The sequence below is a fragment of the Rhincodon typus genome, chromosome 29 (genome assembly GCF_021869965.1).
Source record: "Rhincodon typus isolate 14 chromosome 29, sRhiTyp1.1, whole genome shotgun sequence".
Classification (NCBI taxonomy): Eukaryota; Metazoa; Chordata; class Chondrichthyes; order Orectolobiformes; family Rhincodontidae; genus Rhincodon; species Rhincodon typus.
In genome coordinates this window covers 34,435,805-34,453,614 of record NC_063360.1, presented here as the reverse complement: position 1 = coordinate 34,453,614, position 17,810 = coordinate 34,435,805, and the positions used below count along the sequence as shown (strand labels likewise).

At 42.8% G+C, this 17,810-nt stretch overlaps 1 protein-coding gene across 4 annotated transcripts in view; it reads right to left on the bottom strand.

Annotated features, from left to right (window-relative positions):
* Positions 1–17,810, bottom strand: part of LOC109918138 (N-acetyllactosaminide beta-1,3-N-acetylglucosaminyltransferase 3-like) — a 67,491-nt gene that overhangs the window by 33,046 nt on the left and 16,635 nt on the right. The window contains exons 1-2 of one of the 4 annotated variants that reach the window (XM_048614320.1): positions 15,914–16,236; positions 8,801–8,977 (exon numbers count right to left, since the gene is read on the bottom strand). The exons of 1 other annotated variant lie outside the window; for it this stretch is intronic. The gene's annotated coding sequence lies outside the window, so the exon portion shown is untranslated. Of the gene's footprint in view, positions 1–8,800; positions 8,978–15,913; positions 16,237–17,810 lie in introns of those variants that run through there. 2 more of the 4 variants (XM_048614319.1, XM_048614321.1) reach the window with 2 other exon arrangements.

Sequence of the window (17,810 nt, the reverse complement as noted above, 5' to 3'; positions counted from 1 at the left end):
CTCAGATTCTCCAGCATCTGCAGTTCCTGCTATCTCTGGTTAAATTGGCTCTCTTTTGTCAAAAAAAATCAAAGAAAACTTTTGCTACTTGTTGTTTGCAAAAGGTCAAGTGACTTTGAAGAAGCAAAGCTTTTAAGACAATTAGAATTGATTTTTGTGACTTTAATTGCTAGACAAAATGGTAGGAGGGACACTGTGCTGAAGGTTGTCTAACAACAGTCTCTAAATGGTAGTTGCGGTGTTTTCCAGTTAACTGTGTTGGTTCAGTGTTAGAAAGACCTTTAAACTGGAAATGACAATCTCTTGACTTTTCTAAAAGATAGCAGAAAGCACTGAAGCAGAGCCAGCTGCAAAGATCTCTTTCAGCTGAAACATTGTAAGAATCTGTTAGAGCAACATATCTGAACTAAAATCTGATTTGAACATATTATCAATTTACATCTGTCAGCATCGGAATTTCCATCACAGGTTGTTCATTGGTCCTTGAAAAGTCATGGAGATTTTACAGCATGAGAAAGGATCCATCAGCCCATCATGTCTAACCCTACCATCAAGCATCTATCCTCTCTAGTCCCATTTTCTAGCATTTGTCTCATAGCCTGGTACTCTACCGTGTTTGTAAGTGCGCACAGAAATACTTCCTCAATGTTATGAGGGTTGCTGCCTCTACAACCCTGACAGGCAGTGAGTTCCAGATTTAAACCTGCGCGAAAGAAAATGCCTTCAAATCCCCTCTCAACTTGCTGCCTTTTACTTAAAATCAATGTTTCCCAGGGTCCTGATCCAAAACGTTAATGATCCTGCTCCTCAGATGCTGTTTGGTCTGCTGTGCTCCTCCAGCTGCACACTGTGTTTTCCACTGATGAACACTCCTTCTACTAAGGGAAAAAGGTTCTTGCTACCTACCCCTTATAACTTTGTACACCTCAAACAGGGCACCCCTCAGTGTTCTGTGCTCCAGGGAAAACAACCTCAGACTGTCTAATGTCTCTTCATAGCTGAATCTCGGCGGCCCAGGGGACCTCCTTGTGAATCTCTCTGCACCCTCTCTCATGCAATTACATCCTTCTACAACTAGAATAGAACAGACTATTCCAGCTGTGGGCTAATTCATGTTATATTCAGCTCCATCATAACCTCTTGGCTTTCGTATTTAATGCCACCACTAATAAAGGCAAATACCCCAGATGCCTTCATAACTGCATTATTGACCTGCCCTGCTGCCTTCAGGGATCTGTGGGCACGCACACTGATCCTCAGTACTCTTAGGGTCCAACCATTCATCATCCATTGCTTTGTTTGTCGGTCCTCCTGAAAGCCAAGCCAGACCCATTATTTAACACCATCATGGCTGATCTCATCTTGGCTTCAACTCTACTTTCCCACCCGCTCCCTTTATCCCTCGATTCTCTGAGGTACCAAAAATGCTGATTTGTGCTGCGATTGCATTCTCCACAGACTGCTCTGATTCCGTGTCTTAATTCTCGTTGTTCTATCCTCACAGATTCCACCCACCATGTAACATAAGAACTAGGAGCAGAAATAGGCCATTCGGCTTCTCCAGCCTGCTCCACCATTTAATCTGATCATGGGTGATCTCATCTCACCCTCAACATGTGCTCCATAACCCTTTAACTTGTTTCTAATTAAAAGTCTGTCCATCTCCTCCTTACATCAACTCAATGTCCCAGAATCCACCGCACACCAGGTGGAGTGAATTTCACAGATTCATAACTCTGTGAGAGAAGTAGTTTCTCCTCATCTCTGTTTTAAATCTGCCAACGCCTTATCCTAAAACTATGACCTCTCATTCTAGATTGCCCCATATGAGAAAACATCTTTTCTACATCTACTTTGTCACTCCCCTTTAGCATCTTATTTCCCTCAATTAGATCTCCTCTCATTCTTCTAAACTCCAGAGAGTACAGGCCTAAATTGCTCAATTTCTGTTCATAAGACAAACCCATCATCTCTGGAATCAATTAAGTGAATCTCCTGTGAAAGTCCTCCAATACAAATACATCCCTCCACAAGTAAGGAGACCAAAACAGTTCGCAATACTTCAGGTGCTGTCTCACTAACAAATTGTATGGTTGCAGCAGCACTTCTGTATTCCTTTAGCAATAAGTGAGTGGCAGATGGAATTTAATTTGAGGTGTTGCATTTTGGCAAGGTAAATCAGGGCATGACTTATTTACTTTATGGCTGGGCCCTAGGGGGTGTTGCTGAACACAGGCACCTTGCGGTGCAGGCTCATAGTTCCTTGAAAATGAAGTTACAGGTAGACGGGATAGTGAAGAATGTGTTTGGTATGCTTGCCTTTATTGGGCTGTGCATTGAGTGTAGGAGTTGGAATATCATGTTGTTAGGCCATTTTTTTGACTAATGCATTCAATTATGCTCTTCCTGCTGTAGAAAAGATGTTACAAAAACAGAAGTAGCTGGAAAAGCTCAGCAGGTCTGGCAGCATCTGTGTAGAAAATATTCAGACTTAACTTTTTGGGTCTCGTGATACTTCCTCAGAACCTGCTAAGCTTTTCCAGCTACTTCTGTTTTTGTTCCTGATTTACAGCAACTGCAGTTCTTTCAGTTTTTATTTAGTACAGAAAAGATGTTGTTAAACTTGAGAGGGTTCTGCAAAGATTTACATGGATATTGCCAGGGTTAGAGGGTTTGAGCTATAGGGTGAGGCTAAATAGCCTGGGGCTTTTTTCCCTGGAACATCGGAGGCTGAGGGGGCACCTTATAGAGGTTTATAAAATCATGAGAGGCGTGGATAAGGTGAATAATACAGGGTTTTTTTGTCCCAGGGCAGGAGAGTCCAAAACTAGAGGGCATAGGTTTAAGGTGAGAGGGGAAAAATTTAAAAGAATTCTAAGGAGTAACATTTTCTCGCAGAGGGTGGTGTGTGTATGGAATGAGCTGCCAGAGGAAGTAGTGGAGGGTGGTACAAATTATAACATTTAAAAGGCATCCAGATGGGTACATGAATAGGAAGGTTTTAGAGGGATATGGGCCAAATGCTGGCAAATGGGAATAGATTAATTTAGAATATCTGTTCAGCATGGACAAGTTGGACTGAAAGGTTTGTTTCTGTGCTGTACAGCTCTATAATTCTTTAAATTCTATTATCTGCTGTACCTGCATTCTAGTTTTCTGCAATTCATGCACAAGGACACCCAGATCCCTCTGCACCCTAGTTTTATACTCGTACCTGGGCCTTGGGTCTCTCTACTGCATTCGTTGGCGTTGTTGTCTGTATCTAGACTGTTCCTATCATTATAATTATTGTGTTATTTATATTTTACTATTAACATATTACATTAAACAGAGGGAACTGATGTCTGACTCTCTATAGGCTCTGTAAACTCTTTATTTACATTCTAAAATACAGAAAATATATCATAGAATCCCTACAGTGTGGAAGCAGGCCATTTGGCCCATCAACTTCACACCAACCCTCCAAAGAGGATCCCACCAAGACCCACCACTGCCCCCAGCCCATCCCTACATTTCCCAGAGCTAATCCACCTAGCCTGCGCACCCCTGGACACTATGGGCAATTTAGCATGGCCAATCCACCCTAACCTGCACGTCTTTGGACTGTGGGAGGAAACCCATGCAAACACAGGGAGGACGTGCAAACTCCGCACAGACAGTTGCCCGAGGGTGAAATGGAACCTAGGTCACTGGAGTGGTGCAGCAGCAGTGCTAACCACTGAGCCGCCATGCTGCCCCACAACTTTGTCACAACTTTTTCAGACAGTTCTTCTATTGTTTCTCCTTTCAGTCTTGATAGCCAGTGACAATTCATATCAGAGTTACACCATCCTGCACAAATTCAGCCCCACTATTATGGATCTCTCTAGCCTTAACTATATTCAATGATGGAGCAACCAATACCCTCTGGTATAGAGAAATGCAAAGATTCTAAACCCTTCGAACAAAGAAAGTCCTCATCTGAGTACTAATGTCCTGAGAATAAAGGACTGTTCCAGTGTCAGCCATAAATGATGTGAAGGAAGGTTTCAAAGAACGTGCCTTGTGTCCCTGCTTCACACATACTCACAGAACTCCAACATAGCCACCCTGACGTAACTAGACCTGAGCACCTAACCCACTCTTGTTGCCAATCCCAGTCTTAGACAATGACCCTGCTTCCTAGGCATGCTAGAAAGATGGTGTGAAGTATTTAGGCAGACAATGAGGGGGTGCAGCACAGTCAGACAAAACAGTTTTTGAATCACATGTTAAGCTGAGGCCTTTAAAGTGAACATGAGTGATTCTATAGCTACAATTTTGAAGCAGAGAAAAGTCATATGGATGTGTACATGAATAGGAAGGGTTTAGAGAGATATGAGCCGAATCCTGGCAAATGGGAGTAGACTAATGGAGAATATCTGGTCGGCATGGACGAGTTGAACTGAAGGGTCTGTTTCCATGTTATACATCTCTATGATGCTTTGACTTTAAAAGGAGATGTACCTCTGTGTCCTGGGCAAAAGTTATTCATCAACCTCGACAAGAAACACATCATTTGGCCATGGTCATGTCTTTGTTTGGGAGAGCTTGCTGCCTGTAAATTGAGCATCGTATTTCCTTTCCTAAGGCACTCTTTAAACAGTACCTCTTTAACTGAGTTTTTGGTCATTTGATTTACTTGGCTCAGTATCTCATTTTGGAGTCTAATGCTTTTGTGAATGTTAAGGGTAGCTATACTACAACATTATATCATTTGTTGCAAAACACACTGAGTCATTGTGAGATCTTAACAGGCGCTATGTAAATGTGTGTTTTCACTCTTTCATCAGTAAAAGATCAGTGAGTGTTTTCTGTTTGTTTTTCAGTGTCCCTCAGGATCACTCACTGCCCAGTGAGCGGAATGTTCTGGAAGGAATGTTGGTGCTCGCATCATAAAGCACAGACAGAGAGAGGTCTCCACACTGCTCTGATTTATTCATGCAATGCTTTGTTGCAGGAACTCGTAGATACTCTATTGGCTTCCAGGGTTGGTAAGAAAGCTGCTTTTAGATTTCTGTCCAGTCTGTTCCTGTACTAGGTCAGATGTAATTTATTAACTACGTGGGAGGTACTAATGGCAATGAATTATTTGACCTTTGATGAGTAAATATTCCTGAAAGAACTGCATTCAGACCATTGTCAGAGTGCTGTTTAATTAAGGAGGGAATGACACAACAAACTCGAACTCACTTTTAATAACAATTGAACAATAATTTACTTGTATCCTCTCTGAAGCCGGCTACAGTATCAAAACCCAGGACTAGAGGTTCAATTCAGGGTGAGGCACTAGATATTTGGGCAATTGTCACATCCTGACTCTACTTTGCTACATCTGCATCACTTGATGCAACACTGTATTAATATGTCAACTCCCAAGTGAGTCCAGAGACAAAGTTGGTACCTCGTTATGGCAATGGGTAATGCCTGGTGATGTGGATTGGCCCTGGCACACAGAGCTCGAAAGTAGACAGCAGTCACAGTGTGGTTCCCATTGCCTTGGAGATTGGAGCAGGCAGGAGAGCAGAGAGTTAGCAGCTTCACGGTGCACATTACTGGCCAAACGGTCAACCACAAGGTACACGACTGCTCAACTCACACCATGGCAACTTTGTGCCTCCATTCAAGCCTCCAATTTCAATAACCCCTTTGTTTCCCCTCAACACTTTATTACAGCAGCAACATCAAATTGTTATAAGTCCCTCACCCCTCCCCACAGGTAGGTCTGCACTAAGGCCTCTGTTTCCTCCTCTCAATCATCACTTTGAAGATCTCCTCTGGCCTGCTCCTCCCTTTAAGAAGCTCTTCCATGAGATTAACAACTGGGTAATTGGGAGTGGGTCATTCAACATGGTCCGAAGATGCGCAGTTTCAGTGGATTGGCCATGGGAAATGCAGGGTTATGGGGATTGTGTAGAGGGGTTGGGTTTGAGTGCAATGCTCTTCAGAGGTTCAGTGTGGACCCTATAGCTGAATGGCTTGCTTCCAGAGTGTAGGGATTCTATGATTCTAAAAAAAGGCTGGAACATTTGCAGCCCTCTTCAGCCAGAAATGCCAAGTGACAGATCTGTTTTGGCCTCCTCCTGAAGTCCTCATCATCACAGACACTGTCTTCAGGTAAGCCAACTCTGTCCATGTCATATTGAGAAAAGGTTGAAGACACCGGATGCTGTAAAGGTTATAGACTCTAACAACATCCTAGCTGTGGCACTAAAGGCTATTGTGCCTTCAGATTTAGATGTGCCCCAGTCAATCTATTCAAATATAATTACAACACTGGCATATACCCAACATTGTGGAGAAATGCCCAGGTACTTCCTAATCACAAACTGTGAGACAAATCCAACTTATCTCAATCAGCAGCAAAATGAAGGGGACACCATCAATACTGTGCTCCCTCAGAGTAACGTGCCCACACAGCAACTCAAAAAGAACCCATGCAGCCTGCACACGTGTTGCCCTTTTAAACTATCACGCCTGTGTGTGTGTGTGTGTGTGTGTGTGTGTGTGTGTGTGTGTGTGTGCGCGCGCGCGCGTATGTGCATCTGCGAGTGAGAGAGAGACCATGCGGCATGTGTGAAGGGGAGGGGTACAGCCAAAAAACAAACTTTAAAGAGGCTGCTCGCTAACTTATCCCCACTCTCCCAGAAAAGGAGAACGCTGACCAGTGACACTTTCTGATACCCTGCTCACTGATACTCAACCAGACTTGTGCAAGGGTCACTTATCTCCTGACCTCCATACAGCCTTGTCCCAAGCATGGACAAAAGAGCGATTTCAAGGCAGCATCCAAGAAAGTGTTACATCAAAGAATTCAAGCAAAACTGGAATGAGTGTGAATTGCGAAAAGTAAAAACCATTCACTTATTGGAGTCAGACAACAGAAGACAGTGATATTTACACCACTAGAGGAGGCTATTCAGCCCATGGGGTCTGTGCTGGCTCTACATGAAGCAATCAGCCAGTGCTGTTCCATTGCCCTTTCCAATTTCCTTTCAGAAACTTTGATCATTTATGTTCCCACCAACCTCCTGGGCAATGAATCCCAGTCGTTAATACTCACTGAGCGAAGGGACAACCTGCTGTCATTATTGACGAGAGCCTAATATCTGTGTCCTCGAATCCTTGCATCATCAGATATTGAGAGCAGTGTTTTCCTCGAGTACTTGTATAACCCTGTCATAATCTGGTATGCCTTCGTCGAATCACCCCTCAGTCTCCCTTCTCTGAGGAGAACAATGCTAATTTCTCCATCCTAATTTTGTAGCCAGCACCATCACTCTGTGCCTTTCCCTACCCGCTCTGCCCTTTGGGGGCAAACTGGTGCCAGGCTCCCCCATCATTCAGGATGGATAAGCTCCTGGAGGCAGCACCCACTAGTGAGTGATTCATTCACTATCATCCAATAACTAGATGTGGCAGGACTGCAGAGTTGAGTTATGCTCCATTGTTTGGTGAGATTGATTACTTCCTAACTATCACTTGCTGCTTCCACTGCTTGGCGTAGAGTCCTGCTTGGTAGTTTCATCAGGTTGACATCTCCTTTCTTGGGATGTCTAGTGCTGCTCCTGGCATACCCTCCTGCGTTGATCATTGAGTCAAAATTAGCTCCTTGACTTGAACGTAGTGGGAGTGTGAGGGATACGCCAGACAATGAGGCTGCAGATTGTGGTTGAAAATAATTCTGCTGCTGATAATCATCCACAGCCCCTCATGAATGCCCAGTCTTGAACAGATAGATCAGAACCTATCCAATTTAGAACCGTTGATAATGCCGCACAACACCCAGGCTTCTATGCCTCATGCCTTACATTCCCATCACAGACAAACTTTACCTCCTCCTTTCTAACTAAGCCGAAAATAATCTTAGAAAATGGAATTTCCGAAGCTCCCCTTCTTCCTGTCTAATTCAATGGGCATTAGATTTAGTTACAATACAGTCAGGAAACAATGCAGAATATTCCTCCTGTTGCCTCTCAGTTTTTGTTTATTTCTCAACACCCTTTGTGAGGCTAAAATTTTTGAACCAGGCAGGTCCCCCCAAGATAAAATCAATTCCTTCTATAGGAATTTGTTGCACTATTCAAACAAGATTTTTTATTTTCTATGTCACTCCTTAATTGAACTTTATGCAATGAAACTGGTTTCTAACCTCTATATGTATCTTCAACTAATATCTTTTTTCCCCTTTATTAAGCCTCTGGAAGACGAATACAGGTGATATAATCAGTAAGAGTGACTGGCTTACTCCAGGGTGTCTCAGTATTTTTATTGGTTCCCCTCATTGGTTGGACAAATAATGAAATAAATCTTCACCTGATGTAAAATATTCAGAACCTCAGTGGTCTGGTTCTCTTTATCAATAACAGAGGAAAATATTTCTTGGCTAATGATGCTTGGTCAGAGAGTTAGTGCAGACCTGATGGGTTGAATGGCCACTTTCTACACCACAACATTTCTGCGGTTCAGTGACTGTCCACAGCAATCATTTCCTTCATAATAGGTTCTCAGGGAGCCCACTGCACTTGTACAATGCTATAGTTCTAATATCCATTGCCTTTCCTAATGTATCCTTTTCCACCAAGACAGTCCTGTTGTCTCCTGCAATGGTGAAATTTGCTGTATTAACATGATGTGTTCACAGCAAGGCACATCCAATCATTTTAAACATGAAATTAGAATTGAAAACTATTGAAGTCAGCATCAAAAACCAAAGCAGCAATTTCTTCTTTAAAAATCACTCAGCAAACTATTCATCCATGCAAGTTTAACAAAATAGTACCTTTGTTCTCCCGAATTTTCCAAAGGTGGCCTTTAACTTGTAGAGATTCCACAATGCTTTCTTTCCTTATACATCACGTTCTATTCTGGATTTAGTGACACTGTCACAACCTCTTTACTTGCACATCCTTCCCTGAACCCCTCTTGTTTTTACACAGATGTGATTAAAACTGTCATCCTGAGGAACAAAATTGGCACTTGTTTACAAACAATGATAACTCATTACCACAAAATTGCTTCATCATTAAACCGAATTAGCTCTTTCCTAACTTTAGTGCCATAGCTGAAACGAAACATTGTAGTGCTCACAGAATCATGTCTGCACAAGCTCTTGAGATATTTTCTAATTAGTCTGCTCAGAAATGCTGTTACGCACCTCTGGAGCAGGTGAGACTTGAACTCAGGCTCTCTGGCTCAGAGGAAGGGATCCTATGACTAAGCCACAAGAATATTCTAGCCCTACCAAGGAGATAGTTTTTCGATCAAGCTGTTGAGAAATGCTATTACACACCTCTGGAGCAGATGGGGCTTTATCACGGGTCTCCTGGCTCAGAGTCAGGAACATTGCCACTACACACAAGAGCCCTTTGTACGAGCTCTCGAAGCTTTTTGACTTAATGCCAAACTTTTGCCTTTTGCCCACAAAGCTGCATCTTACTTCTGTTGAAACAATCAGCCATCACCTTCTTGAATGGCTAAATTGAATCTGTCTCCCCCATGCTTCCAGGCTGTGCATTGAAAGCCTTGGGGGAAATGATTTTTCTCACCTCACGTTCTCCTTTTTGCAAAACGTTTTGATATCGTGTCCTCTGGATCTCCACCTTTTAACAAGTGGCAATAGTTTCTCTCTATCTACTCTCTCCAGACTCCGCATGGTTTTGGAAACCTCTATCAAATCTCCTCTTTAAGGAAAACAGGCCTAACTTCTGCAAGCTATCTGCAAAACTGAACTGAGGGTCCTGACCCAAAACGTTGGCTTTCCTGTTCCTCTGATGCTGCCTGGCCTGCTGTGTTCCTCCAGCTTCACACTGTGTTATCTCTGATCATCTCTGAAACCTTTGTCATAAATCTGTTTCTGCACTCATTCCAATCTGTTCACATCTTCCCTATATTGTGGTGCCCAGTACTAATACTGCAGCTGAGGTCTACCCAATGTCATGTTCATCATAACCCCTGACTGCCAACATTTAATGACTAACACAGTTATTCGCCCAAGTCTGTCTGCTCCTGTGTACCTTTTGGAATAGTATCCTTTATTATAGACTGCTATCATCTCTCCCTGTTCTTTGTACCAAAGTACACCACCTCACGTTTATCCACATTGAACTTCATCTGGCACCAATCCTCCCACTCCACCAACGTATCAATCAGAGATAGTAGGAACTGCAGATGCTAGAATAGAGTTAACACAGTGTGGAGCTGGAGGAACACAGCAGGCCAAGTAGCATCAGAGGAGCTTTTTGAAGTGCTAAACCGTCCTTCTCACTATTTCATATCATTGAAATTATCCATGCATGCCAAGATTAAGACGATTTATGTATATCAGGAAAAGCAGGGGAATCCTAATCCCTGAGGAACTCCACTAGAAACCTTCCTCAAATCTGAAAAATACCTTTTAACCATTAACAGTGATTCCTGTCACTCAACCAGTTTTGCATCCACTCTATGGCTGTTCCTTTTATTCCTTGACCTACTACTTTCCTGCAGGTAACCCTGCATTCAAGACGACACCAAAACCGGGCGACTCTTTGTGAGCTCTCTACAGCAGATCTATTCTCACATTTCTCATAATCATTCTTCACTTTTAAACCTCAATTCTAAGTCTGTCATGTTGCTTTCTGTGCACAATCTTTGCAGCCGTAACGTTGTATTCCTCACTCTGTTCAACCCCCCCTTTAATCTTCATGCGATATGATCTGCCTAGGCTGCTCGCAAAACAAAACTTTTCACTGTAGTTAGGTACATGTGACAACAATAAATCAAAGCAAATCATAAATCTATATCGATTGTATTTTGTAAGTGCAAGTTCACCGTATCTTCATACCATCTTCTTTGTTGCTTCATCAAAGAAGTCCAGCAAGTTAGTTAGACATGATTTCTCTGAACAAATCCACGTTGACTCTGAGTCATAGAATCATACAGCCTAGAAACAGCCCCTTCAGTCCACCAGGTCTATGCTGACCAAGAAACACCGAACTCTTCTGAATTAATCCACATTTCCCCTAGTCACTATTGATTTTGAACTGAATAATTGTTTTTAGAAGCTTCCCCACCACTGAAGTTAAACTGCCTGGTCTATAATTGCTGGGCCAATCATTTCAAATTTTTTTTGAACAAGGGTGTAATGGTAAATGGAGTATAATGTAGGAAAATGTGAAGTTGTTCACTTTGGGATGGAGAACAAAAGGACAGAGTATTGTTTAAATGGAGCAAAACTGCAGAAAGCTGAAACACAAAGGGACTTGAGTGGGAAGGTGGGTGTGCATGAAACAACATTGGCCCTTATTTCAAGGGGGTTGGAGTATAAGAATGGGGAAGTCTTTCTGCAACTGCACAAGATGCTGGTGAGACCACATCTGGAGTACTTAGAGCAGTCTTGCTCCCATTATTTAAGAAAATATATCATTTCACAGTTCAGAGATTGTTCACTAGGATGATCCCTGGTATGGAGGGCTTGTCTTATGAGCAAAGTGGGAAGCCAGAGAATTAGGAAGCCTTTAAAAACCAGCAGAGGATAACTAAAAGAAAGAAGATGAAATATGAAAGTAAGCCAACAGATAATATAATAGGAGGCTGCAAGAGTTTTTAGGATATATATAGAAGGTAAGAGAAAGGCAAATGTGGACAATGGACCACTGAAAAATGAGGCTGGAGAAGTTGTAATGGGAACAAAGAAATGGCAGAGGAACTGAATAGGTACTTTTGGAAGGCACCAGCAGCATCCCAGAACTTCAAGAGAGTCAGGGAGCAGAGGTGAGTGTAGTCGCCATCACTAAGGAGAAAGTGCTGGGGAAGCTGAAAGGTCTTAAGGTGGTTAAATAACCTGGACCAGATGGACTGCACCCCAGAGTTCTGAAGGAGTTAACTGAAGAGATTGTGGACGCATTGGCGGTGATCTTTCAGAAATCACTGGATTCTGGAAGGATCCCAAAGGACTGGAAAATGGCTAACATAACATTCTTGTTTAATAAAGGAGGGAAGGAGTCGACAGAAAAATAAGAGACCAATTAGCCTGACCTTGACTGTTGATAAGATATTCAAGTCCATTATTAAGGATGAGATTGCTGAGTACTTGGAAGTGCACAATTAAATAGGGCTGAGTCAGCGAGAATTTGTCAAATGAGGTCATGCCTGACAAGTATGTTAGAATTCTTTGAGGATGTAATAAGCAAGTTAGACAAAGGAGAGCCAGTGGACGTGATCTATTTAGATTTCCAGGAGACATTTGACAAGGCACCACACAGGAGGCTGCTAAATAAGATAAGAGCCCATGGTGTTAGGGGCAAGGTACTGACATGGATAGAGGATTGGCTGACTAGCAGAAGGCAGAGAGTAGGGATAAAAGGGCCTTTTTTCAAGATTGCAGCCAGCGACTAGTGGAGTTCCTCAGGAGTCCGTGTTGGGATCATAAATATTCACATTATACATAAATGATCTGGACAAAGGAACTGAGGGCATTGTTGCTAAGTTTGAAATGTCAGGTAGTATTGAAGAAGCGAGGAGTCTGCAGAAGGACTTGGATAGGCTAGGACAGTGGGCAAAGAATTAGTAGATGGAATGTGGGAAAGTATGATGTTAAACATTTTTGTAGGAAGATTAGAGATATAGACAATTTTCTAAATGGGGAAAGGCTTCAGAAATCTGAAGTACAAAGGGACTTTGGAGTCCTAGTTCAAGTTCTCTCAAGAATTACATGCATGTTCAGTTAGCAGTTAAGAAGGCAAATACAATGTTAGCATTCATTTCGAAAGGGCTAGAATACAAGAACAGAGATGCACTGCTGACGCTGTATAAGGCTCTGGTCAGACTGCATTTAGAATATTGTGAGAATTGTTGGGCTCCATATCTAAAGAAGGATGTGCTGGCCTTGGAGGGGGTCCAGAGGAGGTTTACAAGAATAATCCTAGGGATGAAGGGCTTGTCATATCAGGAGAAGCTGAGAACTCTGAGTCTGTACTCTATGGAGTTTAGGATGATGAGAGGGATCTGATTGAAGCTTACTGAATACTGAGAGGCCTGGATAAAGTGGACGTGGAGAAGATGTTTCCACTTGTACAACAGACTAGGACCCCAGGGTACAGCCTCAGAGTAGGGGGATGATCATTTAGAACTGAGATGCAAAAGAATTTCTTCAGCCAGAGGGTGGTGAACCTGTGGAACTCATTGTCACAGAAAGCTGTGGAGGCCAAATCATTGAATGTATTTCAGATAAAGGTAGATAGATTCTGGATTAGTAAAGGGATCAAAGTTTTGAGAAGAAGGCCAGAGAATGGGGTTGAGAAACAAAGCAGGCATGATCGAATGGTGGAGCAGACTCAATGGGCCAAATGGTCTATTACATTTCTTATGATCTTATGGTCTAAAGGCTAAACAAGTTGGGACTCTACTCACTGGAGTTTAGAAGAATGAGAGGTGATCTCATTGAAACATATCAAATTCTTAAGGGGCTTGACAGGGTAAATGCTGAGAGGATGTTTCCCCTCATGGGAGCCTCTAGGACCAGAGGGCACAGTCTCAGAATAGAGGGGCATCAATTTAAAGCTGAGACTTGGAGGAATTTCTTCTGTCAGACGGTTGAGAGTCTTTGGAACTCCTCACCATGGAGAGCTGTGGGGACAGAGTCCTTGTGTATATATAAGGCTGAGGTAGATAGATTCTCAATCATTCGGGGAATCAAGGGTTATGGGGAAAAGGCAGGAAAGTGGAGATGAGGAATGTCGGAATAGCTATGATCCCTTTGCATGACAGAGCAGGCTCAAGGGGCTGAACAGCCTACTCCTGTTCCTATTTCTTATGGTGTTGTGGTTTACAATTCTCCAGTCCTCCAGCACCACCCACAAATCCAGGGAAAGATAACTATCAGTGCTGCTATAATTTCGACTCTTATTTCCTTCAATATCCTTGGATACAGTTCATCCATACCCAGTGCCTTATCAACTTTAAATACCAACAGTTTATCCAACACCTCCTCCTTATCAATAATCAACCATCCTGTTAATTGAACCTCCTCTTCTGTCACTACAGCTTGAGCATCATCGACCTTGAGTCCATACCTCTTGCATCAAAATGTAAATCCTTTTTTGATCCCTAATTTGTCCTAATTCTCCTTTTACTATTTCCCTTTTCCTTTTGAAGTGCTTGCAAAAGACTTTGGGGGATTTCCTTCTATTTTAGCTGCCAGGCTTTTTTCATAGTCCCTGTTTGCTTCCCTTATTTGATTACTCACCTCCCTTCTGAAACCTATTATGTTCAGCTTGGTTCTCAATTGTATTTACTGCCTCACACCAGTCATGAGTAGACATTTTCTTCTTTACCTTAATTTCGATCTCCTTCATCATTCAGGGAACTTTCATTTGTTTGTCTCACCTTTCCAATTTAAGGGAACATACCTCAACAATATCCCAACCATCTCCTCTTTAAAAGTAGCTACTGTTTGTCCCAACAACTTGCATTCCAATATATCTAGCCCCATTGAAACCTGCTCTCTACCAGTTGATTATTCTTACTCAGATTGACCAATGTCATTTCCTACCATCATCCCAAACCTTATGATACAATGATCACTGTTACCGAAACGGTCTGCTCCACTGTCACCTGATTGCTTTGGCCCACCTCATTGCCAAGGCCTGTCTAACAGAGCCTTATCTCAGGTTGGACTGGATACATACTGCTGCAGGTAATACAATGCACATGCAATCTAATAATACTTGTTCCTCTTTGCCCCTTACATTTGCTCTGTCCCTGTCAATTTACAGGTAATTGAAGTCCTCATTATAATTGCTCTACCATGGTTACACCTTTCTGCTATTTCCTTGCAGAATTGTTCCTCTACATCCTTCCCACTGGCTATAGATAATATCAAATAATCTCATTACCCCCTTCTTATTCATTGGCTCTAACTAAATCAATTCTGTCCTTGAAACCTCTGAAACATCCTCTTTGACTATAACTTCAATGCTGTCCTTAACCAAATACACTCCATCCCTCCTACTTTTGTACTTCCCTGTCCTTTCTGAATGGCTTGTAGCCAGGAATGTTTAGCACCCAATCTCATCCTTCCTTAAACCAGGTCTCCATTATTGCCACAACATCACAATCACACAATGCAATCTGTACCTGTAACTCTTATCAGTGGGACTAGAATAGTGAGGTGGTTGTTTTTGACCAGCACAGACTCGATGGGCCAAAGGACCTTTTTCTGTGTTGTAGACCACAATGACTCTATACTCATGTATTCGCATACATGCAGTGTAACCCGAATTTAGTCATCATTAGTCTGATTCCACCCATTAGCTCAGTATTCTCTACGTTAGTTTGCCTGAATACACTCTGATATTACTTCTTAATATTTTCTCTTTGTTCACATACCCCTGTTCATCAGCACTGACCAAACACTCACAAGGCACTTCATCCTCTTCACACAAGATTATTACCAATGAGACAAAAATTGCAGGAAAAACTCAGCAGGTTTGGCAGCACCTGTGGACAGAAATCAGAGTTAACGTTTCAGATCGAGTGACCCTTCCTCAGAACTGGATCCTTCTGAGGAAGAGTCACTCGACCCAAAATATTAACTCTGATTTCTCTCCACAGATGCTGCCAGACCTGCTGAGCTTTTCCAGCAATTTCTGTTTTTGTCTCTGATTCACAGTATCCGCAGTTCTGTCAGCTTTTATTATTACCAATGAGATAGGCCGTACTGCCCATTCTAATCCCTCTGGCCAGAGGGACTCCAATGTACTTGTAAATGTTACTTGCAGGATTTCAGGGTTTTGCCTTCATTCCTTTGTCTGAGAGTCCACTCTGACTCTGCAAATTTCTTGAGGTCAGGCCTGTAAGAAAACCTGCTTTTTGCTCAACAGTCTCAAATACTAACATGAACATTTGGTTTTACCTTCCTCTCCTGGTTTGTTCTAGCGACTTCTGTCTTTAAGTTCACCTTCCTCAAAGAAGCCTTATTATAAAAGGTTAAAAAACCCAGGACTTCTCTCCCACAACTGCCTGGCTGAGAGACCAGATCATACACAGAGTCCTCAATGCACTGTCTCCCGTGCTTGGATTATTTTCTTGTTTCTTGGCGACCAGACACCGTAACAATTTTCAAGGTTGTAGTCTGACCAATGGACTGTAACATTTTCCTGTTTACACAACGGTTTGTCATTCCGTTAGCTTTGTTGTTGCTGATTGGCTTTGCTTTGAAATATTCATAGCTGTGTAGCAGCTCAAACATATAAATATCTCTCAGCTCTTCCCCGCCACTTTGTCAATTGCAGAAAACGCATTTGCTGTTTCCTCTGACTCACCAGCATCCGATAACTTCTGCATTTCTCCTCCGGGTTAGTTCAACTCTCACAGGCCATGTCCTATTCACTCTACTTCCAGTTTGGTACTGTAATTAAGTTTCACAGCCCTGTACTCTGTTTCTGATTCCAAGTCATGTATATAATTATCGTCAATTTCATAAGATCATACAGAAGAAGGCCTTCAGCCCATTGAGTTTGTGTCGCCAAAAATATACGACTACTGACATTAGAGCCATTGAGCTGTACCAACATGGAAACAGACCCTTCGGTCCAACTCATCCACGCTGAGCAGATAGTCTCCATTAATCTAGTCCCATTTTCCAGCATTTGGCCCGTATCAGTCTAAACCTTTCCTATTCATATACGCAGCCTTTTAAATGTTGTAATTGTACCAACCTCCACCACTTCCTCTGGCAGCTCCTTCCATACACTGGTTCCACTTTATCGCACTAGGCTCATTGTTTTGATTGTTATGACATTTCAAGTGCTCATCCAAGTACTTTTTAAAGGTTGTGCGGTTTCACGCTTCAACTCCCCTCTCAGGCAGTGCATTCCAGACAACTACCATCCTCTGGGTGAAAAGATTTTCCTCAAATTCCCTCTAAACCTCCTGTCTTTCACTTTAAAATTATGCCCCTTATTATTGACCCCTCAACTCAGGGGAACAGCTGCTTTCTATCGACACTGTCCTTGTCTTATGCATCGCTATCAAACCACACCACCCCTCAGCCTTCTCTGCTCCAAAGAAAACAACCTGAGCTTGTCCTGCCTCTCTTCATCGCTAAACTGCTCCATCCCAGGCAACATCCTGGTCAATCTGATTGAAGGGGGTCTGATTGAGGTATATAAAAGCCTAAAGGGGGTTGATAAGGTGGAAGTTGAACAGATGTTCCCCCTTGTGGAACAGTCTCAAACAAGAGGTCATAGAATACAGAGTGAGAGGAGGTAAGCTCAAAACTGAGATGAGGAGAAATTGCTTCTCTTGGAGGGTTGTAAATCTGTGGAACTCACCGCCCCAGAGTGGAATTGAGGCAGAATCAATCAACAGATTCAAGAAAGAAACAGATATGTTTCTGATGAAAAGCAGGATACAGGTCTATGGGGAGCAGGCTATAGATTGGCACAGTGGCTCAGTGGTTAGCATTGCTGTCTCATAGCACCAGGGACCCGGGTTGGATTCCAGACTTGGGTGAATGACTGTGTGGAGTTTGCACATCCTCCCTGCATGAGTTTTCTCTGGTTTCTCCCCACCATCCAAAGATATGCCATTGCTGAATTGCCCATAGTGTGCAGGCTAGGTGGGTTAGCCATGGGAAATGCAGGGTTAGAGGGGTAGGTCTGGGTGGGATGCTCTTCAAAGGGTCAGTGTAAACACAATGGGCTGATTTAACAAGGTGTAGAGCTGGATGAACACAGCAGGCCAAGCAACATCAGAGGAGTAGGAAGGCCCGAAATGTCAGCCTTCCTGCTCCTCTGATGCTGCTTGGC